Genomic DNA, 6,000 nt, shown 5'->3' on the forward strand with positions numbered 1-6,000 from the left:
CACAACTGATGCCTTGAGTAAAGGCTGGAGTTAGAAGACTCCATCGTATTTTAAATTGTGCTTGCTTAAGCAACTTTGAAACTTGTGACATATAAGAAAACCTTGAAGTTTGTTAACAGTATGCACAAATAGATAAGAAGCCTTAAGTTCTGCTGAGCTTTGTGATTGAAACCTACCAGGGCCAGCTAACTAGGAAGAAGAGATAAACAGCGGGGATGACCTGCACTGTGCATGCCTTAAAGGAGAGTTCAGTTAGCGGACACCAAGAAAATGACCACCAGAGGGTTTTGAAGACCCCAAAAGACCACCAACCCATTTAGTAGCCCATGCCCAAAAGGGCAGACACTATGTAAATAATTTCTGGGAAATAACATGAATATGTATGACAATTCTGGGAAATGTAATGAATATGTATATATTAGAACAATATAAGCTTTGCTTGCTGTAGGTAACGGTATGCACGCTAGGAGGAACTATATCCCCCATGCATCCAGCGCTGCAATAAAGAATGCCTGCTTTCTAAAACTCCAAAATTGAGTCTTAGAGAGTTTCTTCGACCGGCTTTTCTGGTAACACAACAGTGTTAAACAAACCATTCAGTTCTGTCATTAGCAGAACAGTTTTTATCTGGAACAAGTTTACAAAATGGACTATTTCAGTCCAATAGAGAGAATCTTCCGTTAAAATGTTTACATGACTTCCCACTATGATGCACTGTAAGTACAAAACAACACCTAGAACAACCAAATAACTAAGACACAAAAACATTTTACAACTTAACATTCTTTGTAGACTGTTCCTGATCTGTCAGAAGAGGATCTCCTTCCTCTACAATATTTCAAATGATTCTTTTCAATATTTCAGTGGGTTGGGTTTTTTTAAATTATACATCTATATTTTTTGTCTGTACTTTTGGTTAGTGATGGTTTCATAATAGCACAAAGCTAGCTAATGAATATTACATAGCTATTCACCAATTTCACAATTTGTCCTTTTCCCCCACAGTTTCATACTATAAAGCAGTGTTTTGCTTATTTGAGGTTATCTGACAACAACACGCAGAGAATGTGTTACTGCAAATTAGAACAATCTCAAATAATATTGTAATCCTATAGGTTTTATTTATAAACCTGTCATAGTTTAACCCCAGCCAGCAACTAAGCACCACGCAGCCACTCACTCACTCCCCCCCCCCCCAGTGGGATGGGGGAGAGAATCGAGAAATGAAGTAAAACTCATGGGTTGAGATAAGAACAGTTTAATAGAACAGAAAAGAAGAAACTAATAATGATAATGATAACACTAATAAAATGACAATAGTAACAATAAAAGGATTGGAATATGCAAGTGATGCACAATGCAATTAACTGCTCACCACCCGCTGACTGATGCCCAGTTAGTCCCCGAGCAGCGATCCCCCCCACCCCCATTCCCCCCAGTTTATATACTAGACGTGACATCACATGGTATGGAATACCCTGTTGGCCACTTTGGGTCAGCTGCCCTAGCCGTGTCCCCTCCCAACTTCTTGTCCCCCTCCAGCCTTCTTGCTGACTGGGCATGAGAAGCTGAAAAATCCTTGACTTAGTCTAAACATTACTTAGCAACAGCTGAAAACATCAGTGTTATCAACATTCTTCTCATTCCTAACTCAAAAACATAGCACTGTACCAGCTACTAGGAAGACAATTAACTCTATCCCAGCTGAAACCAAGACAAAACCAAAAACCATCAGAGGAATAGAGTATTTATACTTGTTCCTGGGAGTTCCAAACTTTAAGAAATATCTGGGTTTTTTTTTAAGTAACCTTCCTCAAACTGTATCTTGTGCTTCCAGTTTCCTTTGTAAGCCTAAAAATTCAACTTTTCCATTCTTTACAGCCAAATGTACTCTACATAAATGTTTGGACATCTGACAGATGTTAAAATTTGCATCCAGTGTTTCTTAGCTAGCTCTTTTATAATCCACTCATGGCTTGCAACCATCAATCTTCCTTTAAGTCAAAGGCCACAACACTATTAAATTTAGTTCTATCTTTAGTGAATTATAATAATCATTAAAAAAAACCCCAAACAACCCCAATACTTCTGCTTGCAGTAGCTCTACTTTCCATCCATCATCCAATTATGTACTCGCATTCTTCATATCCTAATCACCCATACACAACATTTTTTACTTTCCCCCATATATCAAAACATAATTTCAAATTGATGGAAGAAATAAATGCTAAGTGCGTCCTTTTCAGGACATGGTTTAGTGGGCATGGTGGTGTTGGGTTGATGGTTGGACTTGATGATCTCAGAGGTCTTTTCCAAACTTAATGATTCTATTCTATTCCATATTTAAATCCAACATTTCTCAACAATGTAATTAATTACAAGTCTAATGATAACATATAAGGAAATCAGTTGTTTAAAATACTGTTTTTAAGTGGTGATCTGTGGACTATTTCTAATGGGCCTAAAAAAGGTAATCAAGAAATTCAAGTTCATATACTATAGAATAAATTATGAATGCAGAGTTTCTAAAAGGGCTAGCACTGTGGAAAGCTTCTGAATGTCCACAAATCAAAAGCTATTACAAACCATTGGTTTGAACCAAAAAAATTAATGTCCAATTGCAAAATTCATGAGCTAATGGTGACTAGCATTTTTCAATAGCATCTTTCCAAAGTTCCTTTAGCTCACTGGTTTGTAAAATTAAAAAAAAAAACAAGTCTTTTAGCTAGTCTTCTGACAGCAAGGTAAACGTCAATTTCAGTCATGATATAATTACAGCAAGCAACATCATTAGCAGAAATTATGAGACTGAGACTGAAATCTCTTTAGAGAACAATGAGGAATACCCTCATGGAAATGAAACCACATTTACCACAACTCAAACATTATATCTGTTGTGATGACCTTTGGTTTTCTAGGGTGTCTGTCACCAGGTGCAAGGAATATATAGGCCCTCCCATAAAGATCTTAATCTTAAATCTCATTTGCTCTTGGATAGCACATTTCAGGTTCAAGTGCAATGCATCTGTACATCACGTTATAGCACTAGCACTGAGTTGATCTCTCAAAATATGAGGCAATTAACAATAAATAAATATCTAAGAATACTCTATACATAACAGAGAGGATGGGCATTTAGAATCTGACCCAAACCAACACAGTTCAGTGAGGAACTTTTAATTTCCTTCAATGGGTGCTGATTTAGGCCCATACTAAGATTGGCAAATCGCATCCGTCACCATCACATCAGGAAAAAACAGTTAATTTTTCCCCTCTTCACTCAGTCACAGTGTAACGTTAAATATATATGAAATTTTATATTCCACAGCCCACCTCACAAAGGACTTTATTTCAAAGTATGTTATATTATATACAGAACAATTTCTTGCTAGACAAAATAAAACAAGCATTAATTTCACCTTGCAGCAGCTGGAATTCTAAAGTGCATCACTAACCACTACCAACTTTCTATTGGTGCATGCATGGAAGCATGTTTACTTGTATTCATTCGCTGGTCTCTCATCCTATCATTTCTACCATACATACAATCTATATTTCACATTTCCTCTTGAGCTCTTCTGAGTATTCCATCTGATACTTTCCCCATGGAGTTGCACTTTAAGATGCTCAGACACTAACGCATTTAATTTGAAATTTTGAGGAACCGTATCTACTATGCAACCAATGTGCAAATTGATGTTGGTGGGAAAAAAAATGTAAGGCCACATGTGAGACCACCCTAAACTATTCCAGATGAAAAAGTAGGTTTTTTAAAAAAAAAAAAAAAGACTTCCTGTTCAAATGCCATGACATAAAAGCTTCCAGCAACATCCTTGTTATGCTTTTCAAAAAAGCATATTGTAAGACACCAAAAAAGAGCACCATGAAAGTTCCCATCCACCCCCCCCCCCCCCCCAAGGAATTGGGCATTTTATGGTACTGAGAAGCTTCCTGAAAGCTTTCCAGTATTATAAATATGCAACCTAGTGAGTGAAAGAAAACGTTCCATATTAAAGTACATCCAGAAAAACAGAATGCTTTTAAGCATCAGAAGGTAAAACGCCAAAACTCAGGCCATCGTCACGACATAGAAAGAATGAGATTTCATTATGTTCTCTGGAAGAACCTGAGCAGCCTCAGGCTACAAGCACTTGCCTCCAAATATTATATGTACTACACACACACACACACGCTATTTCTTTAGCTAACTGATCAAACCCTTAAATCCTATTTAACCAAAGAAAAATATATAGAAAAGTGACCTCAACATGAAAGCATAAGAGCATAAGAGTTAAAAACAACAAAATAAAAGTTTTTCCTCTACATTAAGGACAATCCAGGCAATTTCCTCCAGTTCTCATTTCCTGATAGCATGAAATCAGAAAGAATACCCATCACAGTCTTGTACATTGAAAAACTTTAGAAATTCGGGGGGGGGGGGGGGGGAAGTGCCAGCAAATCTTAAAAAAATATTTAAAAATTGAGAGATCCATAACGTTAGGAGCACTTCCCACCTCAGCTTTGTCTACTGGAAGCCCGCTTGCTCTCCTCCATTTTCTGGTGGAGCTAGAGAACATGACATGGCTTACCGGACTCAGATCACAGCTCTCTGCCAAATTAGTCACTTCCTCTTATACATGCAAGCAGCTTCATGACACACACACACACGCAGACACACACAGAGTCACACAAAAGTAGCAATAGAAAGCACTGAAACTTGAAGGTCTTTCTGTTTCCAAACATTAGAAAACGAATGCAAAGCCCCCCCGCCCCTTGGCGGCGGCCGGGGGGGCGGGGGGAGGAATCTCAACAGATCACATCTATAGAAAACTCCAGGATGATCTGTGTGTAGGATAGAAAACGCAATGTTAAGAAGGGGGGGGAGGGAGGGAGGGAGTTTACTCCAAAAGACATAAAAAGACCGTAGAATGCATGCGTGTATGGGAGAGCAGCTTTGTGTTGTGGAGTCTAAACCGAAACCAAAGCAAACAGCTTACAAATGGAGGACAGGGAGATAAAGAAATTGAAAGAGGGAGAGAGACGAAGAGAAAGCTGCTCCGGGTGATGGAGAAAGGCGCGGGAAAATACTCTTTCCTTGGATGACTTAGAGACATCAGGGGACCGAACAGGAAGTGGGCTTCTTCCTTTCTTCCCTTCCCTTCTTTCACGAAAAGGGAGCAAAAGCGTGTGTAATGGCTTCTGCTCCCCAGCTGAACGCTGTCGTCCTCCAAACAACGTCCTTCAAAGAAACCACTGCCCCCACCCCCGCACCCCCAAGACGGAGCTAGAAGCCCTCACATCCCAATGTCAGGAGAGCGGGGAGGGTGGGGGGAGCATATATATCTGTGTGAGGGACCAGCTTTGCAAAAGGGGAAGGTGGGGGGGAACGGGACAAAAACAGAAAGAAGGTCACCCGATTGCCTGAGTCATGCCATCACGGAGCTTTTCTCTCCTCTGTGGCTCTCCCGTCTCTGATCCAAGTTCACACACAGCACCATCCAGACGCGCGCGCGCGCGCACACACACACGCGCGCTCAAACACCCCCTCCCCAAAAGCTCTGCTCGTATCTTACTTATCTCTCCATATCCCCCTACAAAAAATAATTAACCGTTTTCCTCCTCCCACTACCAGCACCTCCTCCTTCATGCAAGAGACTTCTCTCTTAAAACACGCCACTTTTTTTTTTTTTACTTTTTTTCCCCCCCACTTTCTTCCTCTTTCCTCCCCTGGCCGAATGAATGGATTTCACAGAAACATGGTGGAAAAAACGGCATACACACATGCACACGCGAATGAAAGAATCTCTCTCATGCCAAACCAGAGATGGGTTTTCCTTGCAAAAACTTACAGGAGCGTCCCGACGCCACTGCCACCTCCTTCTCTCTGCCTAGCTCTTCCTGTTATTGCTGTGGAAGTTGCTTTGTGGGTCTCGTGCTCCTTGGCAGGCAATGGAGGATCGCCATCTTTTCCCTGATTCCCCCCCCCCCCCCCCCCCCCCC

At 40.5% G+C, this 6,000-nt stretch overlaps 1 protein-coding gene across 6 annotated transcripts in view; it reads right to left on the bottom strand.

Annotated features, from left to right (window-relative positions):
• The window catches only part of LOC126035235 (zinc finger protein 462-like), a 120,204-nt gene extending 114,229 nt beyond the window's left edge, over positions 1–5,975 (bottom strand). For 3 of the 6 annotated variants that reach the window (XM_049793487.1, XM_049793493.1, XM_049793488.1), the window contains exon 1: positions 5,850–5,975. The gene's annotated coding sequence lies outside the window, so the exon portion shown is untranslated. Of the gene's footprint in view, positions 1–4,514; positions 4,786–5,849 lie in introns of those variants that run through there. The other 3 variants (XM_049793500.1, XM_049793496.1, XM_049793492.1) reach the window with 2 other exon arrangements.
• Positions 5,976–6,000: the final 25 nt, after the last annotated feature.

Source organism: Accipiter gentilis, chromosome W, assembly GCF_929443795.1.
Source record: "Accipiter gentilis chromosome W, bAccGen1.1, whole genome shotgun sequence".
NCBI classification, from domain to species: Eukaryota; Metazoa; Chordata; class Aves; order Accipitriformes; family Accipitridae; genus Astur; species Astur gentilis.